Source organism: Marmota monax, unplaced genomic scaffold (genome assembly GCF_021218885.2).
Source record: "Marmota monax isolate L192 unplaced genomic scaffold, Marmota_monax_Labrador192_F-V1.1 WCK01_AAM20220418_F8-fsc00198, whole genome shotgun sequence".
NCBI classification, from domain to species: domain Eukaryota; kingdom Metazoa; phylum Chordata; class Mammalia; order Rodentia; family Sciuridae; genus Marmota; species Marmota monax.
This window is the reverse complement of record NW_026693558.1, coordinates 2,878,688-2,890,839: the sequence shown is the minus strand read 5'-3', so window position 1 is coordinate 2,890,839 and position 12,152 is coordinate 2,878,688. Positions and strand designations below refer to the sequence as shown.

Here is a 12,152-nt window from a genome sequence, read left to right as displayed (position 1 = left end):
TTTCCACCACCTGTGGATGTACCCTGGCCCCCAGTAGAGTCATCTTTTTGTTACCACTTACTTGCCTGCTCCTCCACTGGTTTCCAAGTCTAACTTTCCTGGCTTACAAGCTGCTTCTGTTGCTCACATGCTGCTCACTGGTGTGCTGTAGCCATCACTGAAGAAATTTTCTGTTCCAATTTTCTAACTGTGGCATACTGATAAATAATTTTGCTCTCAAATATTTTTTTTTCCCAGAAAGCTCCTTCCTTCTTGGTATCCATGGTAGAAAACCATCTTTCAAGACCAATGTCAATGTTGTCATTTTTAGGAAAATGCCTGACTTCTGTAGGTTTAGCTACTCAGTCATTGATGCCCACCTTTTGCCTTATGAAGATGGTCATTTACAACCAGTATGAGCACATTAATCACATGAATTCCATGGAGGCAGAAATAAAATCATCACTTCTTTAATTGTTGTTTTGTTTTCTGTGTGAGGATTGAACCCAGGGCCTCAAGCAGGCCAAAGAAGTACTTTACCACTGAGTTACATCCCCATCCTCAAAATATTTCTTTATATTCTATATTATTAATACAAATCCTGGATTCCTCTTTGTTTGTACTTCCTTTTTTATGTCTGTTACATCTACATGACTGAAAAATTCTCATGGAAAGATTTTGTTCCTTTGTGGGCATGAGAAATTAACATTTTTTTTTGGAATATAATGGGCACACAGTGAATAATTCTTTAAATATCAAATAATGGACTCTTTTCTAATGCATAATACTTTAATATTTTATATAGATATTTTCAGTTGTGAATGGACCTTTATTTTATTTATTATATGTGGTGCTGGGAATCAAACCCAGAGCCTCACGTGTGCTAGGCAAGTGCTCTTCCACTAAGCTACGACCCCAGCCTACAAATAATATACTCTTAATGATGGTAAGACAGGGAAGTGATTTAAATAGTCCAGCAACATTTACTAAAGTAAATCATAGTCTACTGTATAACCCAGTGATTTCATTTCTGGTCCAACAGAAATGCCTAAGCATGTTTGCCCAGAGACACAAACAAGGATGTCCCCAGTGACTTTGTTCATTATAGGTAAAGAATTGGGAAAAATACCCAGATTTCTATCAATAATTGATAAAGTAATTGTTCTCTATTAATACAACAGAATTTTGTACAGTAAAATAAATAAACAAAATGTAGCTATGGGTAATGACTTGGACAAATTTCCCTTTTTCCCCCCCAAAAGAAAGAGAGAGAGAGAGGGAGAGAGAAACATTAAAAAGCTCCATTCTATATGGTCTTATTTATGCAAAGTTACAGAATCAGGACAAACTTTTGTGGGAGATGAAGGACATAGAAGGGACTGGGAACAACACGAAGATGCCATTCTGGTGTCCTGTGATGTTCCTCACCTGGTTGTCGGCTGCATGTTCTCATAGTAGTAAATCATTGAACTGTGGAATTTATAGTTCAGCAAAAAAAAAAAAAAAGAATAAATGCATGATTGATATGCTAGAGTGAACAAGGATCTAGAGCATGCGAGCTATAGTTTGTTGGCACGTCTTTTTGGATGGGTTTCCCGATATAAGACCTGTGTACCTTTTAGCCTGGCCTTTTTTACCCCTTCTAGCCAGAAAAGGAGGAAGATTGGTCTGTGGTTACCATTGGATTCTATGCAGAAATGAGAAAGAGATGGAAGAGCTTTGCTTCATGTTTTTTTCGAGACTGCTTTATGCATTAGCTCATGTCAAATTAAAGGGAAAAATATTCCAACTTTTTATGTATTTATGTTTAAATCCACGTGCTGAGACACTTTGATGATAAGCTAACCTAAATGATAAATCTATTATAAACTATATACTCTGCTATTAATTTGATTAACTTGATTATATCGAGGATCAAATAAATTTACTAGTTGACATAGTGAAAAGATGTTCATGTCCCTCACTTTAGTATGCTATGCATATCTGGTGCAGATCCTTGTCACTTGTTATCTAATAATAATTGTATGGCATTTCATAGTGAGCCTCAATAGTTTCAGTTCATCCAACATTGAAAACCAAGACTGACGTATAACTCTACAAAATTCAAATTAATTTGAAGTAACTGTCCTTTGAAACTAGGTAATGACAGTCAACACTGTTAAATCTTTCCTAAGTGTTAGACAATACTTTCAAATCAGATGCAAATTGAGATAATTTTACTGATAATTATTGGTTATTTTACAACAAGCAGGTTTTGGTCAGAATTATTTGTACATATTATTTTGTTCGCAACAGTTTTAAATGTAGATTTAGTCGGAATACATTTTGATTTGAATTATCTAGATGACAGTTATTTAACCTGATTTTCTTAATTTCATGTTGTCCTTTGTAGAACTAATGGTAGAATTGGGAATAGAACATATAATAATCCTGTTTTCTTGATTATACTAGCTACTGAGTAATTGGACTCTACTCTGTCCTTAGAGTTTAAAATGTATCTTAAAGGAATTTTTTCTTATATTGAAAACTGGTGCTGTGAAAACTCACTTTCAACTCTGCAGTATGGACTTTGAATTTATTATTATTGCTGTGACACTTGTTTTTGCAAATACCGCAATATAGTCAGTACACGATTTAGTAAAATAAGCACCCTAGAATGATGGATAAGAGAGCAATCTTTTCTTTATATATGTTTACAATACTTCTTCCTCTCCTGTCTGCTGACCTGGGAATATTTATTGTAGGGTCTTGGAGAGACACAGATTAAGCATAAGATATGCTTCCCTGTCCTTGAGGAGATTCAAATCAGAAGCAGACAAGAATCAGAATGAAAACAACTATAGGAATGAGCAGAAGAGGAGGTAGAACCATGTAGAGCAAGCTTTAAGAATAATGGAAATTCAGAAAGGAGGGTGATTATTGTATCCAGTCAGTCAGGTGATTGATTTCAAGAGAGAGAGAAAAAAAAAGAGCACTTAAAAGTAACTATGTGCTTTAATTCAATCTCATAGAACTTAAAAAAAAAAAAAGGAACCTGGCATAAATAAATTGCCTGAGAAGGAGAAGGAGGGCACCCCAGGCAGAAGGTCAGAAGTCCTACTGATCTTCCCTTTCTGCGTCTGTCGCGGATGTTCTTGTCTTCCTTCTTGGTAGCAGAGGTTACCTGTAACTCACTGAGACATCAAAGCTTTCGGCTCTGAGTTCCTTCATCTGAAACAGTTCAATATAGATGATCCTTGTCTCATTTACATGGCTCTGTACTCCACAAGTTCTCTGCTCTTTCTTGCTGCTCTTTGAAGAACAGGTATCAGTATTTTAATTCTTTCTTTCTTCTTCCCTTCCTGACACTATCCCCGAGTGACCTTTCCTGTGTATCCATTCTTCATTCTCTACTGAAATTTCAGAAAATTAAACATCATATTTCAGAACATTAAAAAATAAATATAAAAAGTTTTCTTATTTAGTTGTTCATTTCATTATGCTCTTTACTAGATTTTACTTGTTATTTAATTATCAGTGGAATTTAAAATATATCTCCTACTACAAGCTCACTGAGGGCAACACATTTATTTTCATTGTTTTCCTTACTGTCAGTTTGGACACAGCAGTTATATAGTATTGGATAAGGAAAAGACTATATAATTCTTCATGCTTCATAATGTTTTCTTTGTTTCTTCCAGCCATTCCTCCATCCATGTACTGCTAGATTAAGTCAAGATACAGTATTCTATAAAAATAGGATAAAACATAAAAATAACAATAAAAATGCAAATACAGACATTAATCGTTCATCTTGAAAGAAAATTTTCATTTCCTCTACAAATGCTGCTCACCTCTCTTCTGTTTAACAACACACAACTCTTAACAACACACAACTCAGAAGTGAACAGTACCATCTAGGCCGCCCACTCACTGCCCACTCTATCTTGAAACTCTCTCCAGTCTGACAATTTCTGAAAAGCAGCTCTCTGGAAATTGCTTCTTCTATGGTCACTTGTCAGTGTATACTTAAAAATTCAAAAAACACTGTTGTTTTTTTTCTAACATCTTTTACTCTGTGGCACGCAACATTGCTCTACCCAGTTATTCTGAAATACACTGACTTCCAGCTTCCTTTCACTGAGGGTTGCCATCTTAGCTCTCTGTAGGCCTCAGGATACTCCATCTCCAGTTTCCATTAGAAGGACTAGCTGCTCTTTTTGCTCCTGCTTCCTATGCTGTGATAAGTGGCTAAGGCATAGGCATTTGCCTTCTCTTTCACCTCTCTATCCTAATGAATTTATTTAATTCCATAGAGATCCTAAAATCTAGCCAAATTTTTCTTCTCTTCTGCTGTATTGTTCATCAGATCAGTGGAGAAATACTCTTCATTGCATTTTCTGTTTTTTTTTTTTTTTTTTAATAGCATTGCTGTTAGCCAGTCACTTGAGGTTTCAGTATTTAGAAGTCACTTTTCAGTTTTTTCCTTTCCTTCTCCTTCTATTTTGAGTAGCAACACTTCTTTAGATTCCCCTTTAATTTTCTTTCTTCTCCCTTCACAGTGACCTAGAGAAAGTCTTTGTTTTTTACAAGTCTCTAATGAACACATTCAACAGGTTTCCTTACATTTTTCTTTCTTACTTCAACCGGCCTCTATGGAATAAACCTTATGAACAGTCTCCCTTTTCAAATACTTTGCTGTCACCTCTACAAGTAGCTTCCAGCCCTGATGATCCCAGTTGTCTGTGCAGAGCCTTCCACATAATTTGTAGGGCCAAGTACAAAATGAAAACACGGGGTCCCTTGTTCAAAAGCAGATAAAAGTGCCACTAAAGAAACTAGAATATTAAAAATTTTCAGATCTGTCATAGTTTTTCATTCAACTGTCATTTTTTTCTACTTAATATTGTGCTAAGAAAAATTTAAATTTTAAATTGTTACCGTGAATTTTAGTGTACAGTGATCATTCTAAATGCAAGTATAAGACCTTTTAAATTATGCAGAAACATTGATGTTAATATGTATTCTGTAACTTATTATGTATGCATATGTATGTATACATATATAAATTTCCTAACAGACTAGTATAAATGTTGCACAAAATTTCCTCATCTACTTTCGTTCAACTTTTTGCTACATTCTCATTTCACTGACTCTTTTATGCAGCTTACAGATGAATATCAAAGACTTGAAGGTAGAAGAACTTTGGGTTCTCTTTCTCTTTCCTTGTATGTCATTTTCAGTGTAGATGGTTAGCTGGAGAAGCAGTATAAGCAAGGAAGGATACGGCACAGACTTGGTGGCTTCTATCACTTAAAATGTCTTTGCTTTCTTTCTCATTAAAGCAAATTCTGGTTCAAGGAGAAAGCATGGTCTCTCGGGCCCATCAGCACCCCTATTTCCTCAGTCTCAAGCATGGCACTTGGGCTTCAATTCATTTTGAGATTTGCCAAACTTACATGTTTTGGGTCCACTGCAATTCCATGCATAGGCCATGTTAAACAGTATATAGGAATGGAATGATAAGGAACGGCTGCAGACAAAATATTTTTGATAAAATTATCAGGAATTTCATGATGGTTATAGCCAAGTAATAAACTAAGCATGGAACCTGTGGGACTACACAGTGCACATGCCCGTGAGGTCCATCATCATTTCTAACTGTGGATCCTCTTAAAAACAGGCTCCAACGCCAGCCTTTTGGAATCGGAATCTTGAGGGTGGGACCTAGACATGGGTATCTGAACTCAACAACATCTTCAGTAACTTCACAAAAATTTTGTGAACGTATGTAAAAATCCATAATCCCTTACACTAGCATTGGAAGATCTTTAAAATTAATTTTTTCACTACTCAATTTTATCATATCATTGGTTACTTTGAGCCCTTGTCTGTGGCTAAGTAGGACTATTTAATGCCTCTGGTTGTGTTTTGTATTTTGTTCCACCTGTGTTGCTCACACCATTGTCCCCGATTTTAATAACCATTCTCTCCTTGGTACTTATGAGAACTGTACCATCCTTTTTCTCACACACACATCAAAGCTCAAGTCCACCATAAAATCATCCCCCACTACTCCAGCTAAGGGTAAACCCTCCTTTTCCTCAGTTTTTATAGGACTTATGTTCTAGGCCATTTATTTTATGTGCAATATTGTGCGGTGTGCCATGACTTCTCATTTTATGTGCGTGTTCCTTCTTTCTCACTAGATTCAATGTTTCTTGAGCACCTGGTCTTCTTCTTGAGGTTTAAAATGGTCATGTGAAGATCCAAGAATTTTTTATGATTGCTGTAGATGATCTTAAAGAAAACAACTGTAATAAATAAGCTGGCTTCTATTTCTTAATTTGATTGGACCATAGTACTTTTTAGAAAGGAATTTCCATTCAGAATTTATTTTTGTCAGTCACCATGACAGTGCTTTAAAATCAATTTGTTTCTGAAATTTAAATAAAGTCATTGAAACGCCTCTGAAATGTGATGCCTTAGTTGTGCTGTCAGAAGTCTCTACAAGAGTTGCTAAATTGATTTTCTGCAGTAGTTTCTTTCTCCAAGTAATGTTTGAATAGTTTTCTGAAAAGGCAGAATTTTCAAACAAAATTAGGAAGCTCTGTTCAATGAATTAAAAAGGTGACTTTGTTAGGTTCTTATGTGAAAACTTGATTTGGAGCCAGAAACAAACACATGCAATTGAAATCGTTTAATCTTTTCTATTATTATCATTATCATTATCATTATTATTAAAATAAATGCTGCTATAGAGGATCTTCATGCAGTGATGCATTTCCTGTGGGAGAGTGAAAATTAGGAGATTGTCCCAAGTTTTGCTTGCCATTTATATGGTTATTGCTAACTCATTATTTTATAAAGCAACATTGAAAAATATAATATATTCCTTCCCCCTGCACATGCATGCATGTGATATTATTATGATAATGAAAATCATCATATATGTTGATAAACTGTCAGTATATAGAAGTAATTTCTAATCCACCCCCCTTTGAACTTCAAATGTTGTTTTGTGACTATGAATATGTTAAGTGTAGGAGTAGAAATTGTTAAAGCTTAGTACTAATAAAAATCTTGTGATATGTCATTAGAAAAGTTTTTTTATTTTATTTTAAAAAAGAAAATTATATTCTAATACTATACATTATGTAGAAAAATAGGTTGTAACTTCCTTTATCAGTTACATGATGTCATTTAACAAGACAGGTAAAGTTTGTCTGAGTTCTAACATAGCACAAGATCCTCTTATAATTCAAATATTAAAGTTTAATTGTCCAACCATGTATATCATGCTGCTTTCTAATCACTGGGAATATTCTGTATATGCTTGTACTTTTTACTTAGGTATATGAGTGTATGGCTGTATTTGCTATGGGTATTCTTTTGTTCATCTTTTCTTTAATGTGAAAAATAGACCAAAAATAAAAGAATAAAAAAATTGCATTCTTGTCCTGGCATTTTGTGACATTTCTGCATTTCAACATCTGGAAAGTCTTGTGTGACAGTGACAACCAAATTGACAAAGCTACTGACTGCATTCACTATCACAAAAATATGTGGGCACTAACAGCACCACTTTAATTCTAAAAAGCTCAATACACTGTCTTTTCATTTTGGCCTTGAAGACAGAAAGAGAAACCACATTTTTTGGAAGATGCATTCTGAGCATTGTACATCACACACATTGGAAAACAGCAGTTTCAAAGAAAGGAACATGCATTATAGGAAACTAGAAGAGAGCAGCTGCAGAACTGGTCTAATTTCAGATCCTGGATGGATTTGATAATCAAATGACTATTCTGCATAAACTAGATGCAAAATAGCAAAACATTAATTACTCCTATTATTGCCTTTATATATTGACATGAAGAACAAAATAAATGCACAAAACATTTTAAACAGAAAGCTAAAGGAAAATAAAATTTCCACATAGAAATATCTACCATGGTGAAGGAAAAAAAAAATGCCACATGAAGAAAGGAGTCCTAAAATAATAATGCTAACATCGATAAAATCTAAATTTTATTATATCTACAATGTGCTATCATTTAAGGAAGATACAAAATGAAGGGAAGAAGTAATTTAAAGATATCATATTAATGTTTAAATGCACACATAAATTACAGTGGAATATATTGATTAATTGGCAGGAATTAAACAAGACTTCAGTGTTTGGACTGATTATGTTAAAGTATTGTTATTTGTGTGCCACTAAATTTTATCATTTACCTCTATAAACTCTACCTGCAATTTAAGAATCTATTATATAGTTTTTCACAGAATAACAGTTAATACTGTTATTCTAGTGGAAATAACATGTCTCTGAACTTATCTCACAGTTTTTCTAACCTGTGAATCTCTTCAATCAAAATGGATATTCTTTTATCATTACTCAAATTTAAAAATAGATTAAAAATTGAAACTGGTACCCAGTTAATTTCTAGAGAAAGTGCCATTAGGCCTGTCGTTACTGTATAATACTGCCACTCCTAAAAATGCAATTAGATCCACATGTCAAGTAGCAGCACACCACCGTCTCCACCACACCCCCCTCCAAAAAAACAACAACAACAACAAAAAAAACACCTCTGCTCCTCTGGTCTTCTTTTACTATTTTGGGAAATGTATGCCATTAAGGACATTTTAACATAATGGCTTGATAAGCTCAAGTCTAGTCTCTGTCCTATATTCCAGGTCACCTCATGATCTACTCTGGATAGTTGAAACCATTCTGGGAAATTCAGCTTTCCATCACTGTGACAAAACGTCTGAGAAAATCAACTTCAAGGAGGAAAGATTTATTTTTCCATGTGATTTCAGAGGTTTCAGTTATATAGTGTTGGATAAAGAAAAGACTTACTATTGGGTAAAAAAAAAAAAAAAAAAACTGAAGGCAGAATATCATGGTGGGGAGCATGCTTTAGAGCTGTTAGGAAGCAGAGAGAGTGAGCCAGGGGCCTGGAACAAAATATCCCCTTCAAAGACACATCCCAAGGAACCCATCCCAAGGGACCCACCTCTTTCAACTCAACCTTACCTCTTAAAGTTTCTGCTACTTCCTAGTAGCTCCACCAGCTGGGCATCAAACCTTCAACACATGAGCATTTGGGTAACTTTTGAGATCCAAACTGTGCCCTATACTTTGAGTTAGAAAAAAAATCATCACTAAATCATCAATAAATGATGATTAATCATCACTAAATCAAACTTAGCTCTTTTTGATTTCTTCAAAAGGTTTTGACCAGGATTTTGCTCTTTGTAAGGGGTAAAACTGGAAATGGAATCCAGGTATCAGAGTGCCAAGTACAGTAATATTTCATTTAATCTTCTAATTAAATTCAAAAGCTTTCTTTTAAAACTGAGATTCAGTCCTTGCATGGGTGATTTATTCTAGTTTATATTCTGAAAACAGAATGCACAACTACATGTTCAAACAAGGGTGATATCTCTTAAAAATTGCTCAGTCATCACCTAAAGATCAAAAATAATGGTATCTTAAATTTCACATTAAAATGTAAACTATTTATGACAAAAGCGATAAATATTTACATTTCTGTGATCCTTTGGTTTCTTAGCTGAAAGTGACAAGAAGTGGTAAACTCTGTGAATCCCTTACTTGGTACTCTTTTGCCCTGCCCTCATTCTTAATAAAGCTCCATTTGTTCCATATCAGTGTGCCTACCACAAGCAATGAATTGTTCTATGTCAGTTAATCTTGACAATCGTTTCCCTCAATTTAACAGCTTTCTTTACAGCTACATATGACCATGTGACCAGTCTGTCTTCTCCAGTTTGTATCTCTGGTGAAAGAGGTCAGATATGGCTAACACTGTCCTTCCAGCATCCTTGCACCCTTTGTATTTTTATCATGTAACTGTTGTACCCAGCTCCATCAGGAAATACACATACATAAAGGTGAGAAGAAACCCAGAAATCATATCCCTGAATTTTTTTTGTAAATATTTTTAGTTGTAGATGGACATAATACCTTTATTTATTTATCTTTATGTAGTGCTGAGGATCAAACCCAGTGCCTCACATGTGCTAGGTGAGCGTTCTACCACTGAGCCATAACCCCAAGCCCTCAGCCCTGTGATGTCTTTAAGTTGCTAAACCAGTAATAGAAGTCCATGTTCTTCTATTCAATTTATCCTATCTTGTATGGTAAGAAAAAACATATGTTTTAAGTTACTGTTCACTGGGTTTTCTGTTGCTTACAGCATAAAGTATCCCTAGCCAAAATTCCACAACTTGGAGTTGAATAAGATCATTCCTGCTACTAATGGGAAAGATCATAAAAAGGAAAGCATAGCATGGTACCCCATAAATATGTACAATTTTGTGTATCAGTTAAAAATAATCAGAAGGAGAAATAGAAAGTGTAAATGCCATGAAAACAAACTCCAAAAGTTACTTTGGTTTCATAGAAGTTTATTCTAGTACTTTGTACTTTACTGCAATTGCTTTTACAATTTCTTGGTCAAGTGGCCAGAGAAAGAGCAACATGCAGTTGTTATAAAACCTGAACTCATGTAAGGACAGTTCCTTAAAAAACAAAACAAACAAAACAAAACAAAACAAAAAAAACAAAAAAACAAGTGTTTCTTTTCTAATGCAAACTCAAAGAACAACCAGAATCTACTGGTTGTAGAGTCCATATATGGAATCATTAAAGGTAAGTCAGGAAGATACCTTAACTCAGGCTTTTCAGATATTTAGAATTAAGCAGTATAAGTTTGTGAAGAAAGATTGGGCATTGCTCTGCAGAAATGATCAAAACAAGGAGGACTGGTTTTCAAAGGAATGGTCATTAATCTTGCTTAGACTATTCAAAGAAGATAGTTATGCCCAAGCTTTGCTTAGAGAAAATAAATTTTTAGTGGCTAGAATAAGGCAACTGGGGATTCTAAGAATTGTATGCTATAGTTCATGATATGAGGTAGGTATTACACCTGTAGTTCACTTTCAGAGCAGTTCACTTAGACTTGGGAAGTATGAGGAAACGGATCAAGGATATGGAAGCAAGAATCTGGAAGGATCTGGGCAGAATGTAAAGGTACCAATTAAGAGAGATTTTATTCTGGGTAAGTCTTCATTTCTAATGAAGTCACAGAGTGCCAAACAGGAAACAAAATCAGAGCTCAAAGATAGAGATACTGAGTGGTGTTAGCACTTAACGCACAGATGTCCTGTGTTCCCCAAGGCACACCAGACATTGCTATATAGAGGCAAATTAATTCTTTGTCCTGTATAGACCTCAAGGTGAGATTTTTACCACCAGCAGATTCATTTCCATATCCTCTTAATCCCTTTACTCTGGGGAATTCATTCCAAAAAAAAAAAAAAATGGAAATGCTAACTCAGCACTACTTACAGAAGTTTCTGTTTAAGTTATTGGCTTCCATTCATTTTAAACTATATCCTATAGGTAGACATTATATGACACACCAAAACATAATTGAAAATAATATGGCCAAGAGTTTACTGTGAATGATAATCTGTAATACTTTCTATTTTATTCAGTTTTGTCCTATTATTCCATGAAAAAGTCCCTGAGTCACAAAATTTATTTTATCACTTGCTAATTGGTTAGTGAGTACAATTTGAAAAGTCTGGAATATTTCCTATGAGGAGATGTGTTCAGTCTTTGGATTTTCTTCAGTATTGATTCTGCCTGCAAAATTTCTTCTGGCTATCATTTATACAAAATATTTTTCCAGCTCCGCCTTTCAAATACCAGTGTTCTTCATAGTTCAGAAGTTGGTGTTCTTCAGGTTCAGAAGGTTTCCACCTGTCCTTGAACTTCTTGAAGCTCTTTACCTAATGTCTATTTAACTATTTCCTGGTAGAAATTTGGAACCATCTTAACACAATTGTGCTGAAATCCTGTGCTGTGCACCATCTTTGTTTCCTGGTAGCAGGTCTTCCTTATAATTGTCAATTGTTATGGGCCTATGATGCTTATCAGAAAACAAAATTTGTGACAGAACATAACATAACAGCAAGAGAAAAACACACAGGGGAAAAATAAAAACAAAAACAAACTACTCAACCCAGGATAAAGTTGTAGAGCACATTGAACTGAGAATGCTGAGTCTGGTGCTCAGGAGCTAAAAGTTCTAGTTTAGTCTGCTGAGCTGGCTGTCATTGATGAAAATCATATAGAAACATTTAAAAAATAAGAA

The 12,152-nt window shown here is 34.7% G+C and overlaps 1 protein-coding gene and 1 long non-coding RNA gene across 4 annotated transcripts in view; both read left to right on the top strand.

Annotated features, from left to right (window-relative positions):
- Nkain2 (sodium/potassium transporting ATPase interacting 2) overlaps positions 1-12,152 on the top strand; it is a 979,120-nt gene that overhangs the window by 130,510 nt on the left and 836,458 nt on the right. The gene's annotated exons all lie outside the window — the stretch shown is intronic.
- The window catches only part of LOC131424698 (uncharacterized), a 39,194-nt gene extending 27,042 nt beyond the window's left edge, over positions 1-12,152 (top strand). The window contains exon 2 of the long non-coding RNA XR_009228128.1: positions 1-12,152. This exon is cut by the window's left edge and continues 19,537 nt beyond it. This is a non-coding gene — a long non-coding RNA (uncharacterized LOC131424698).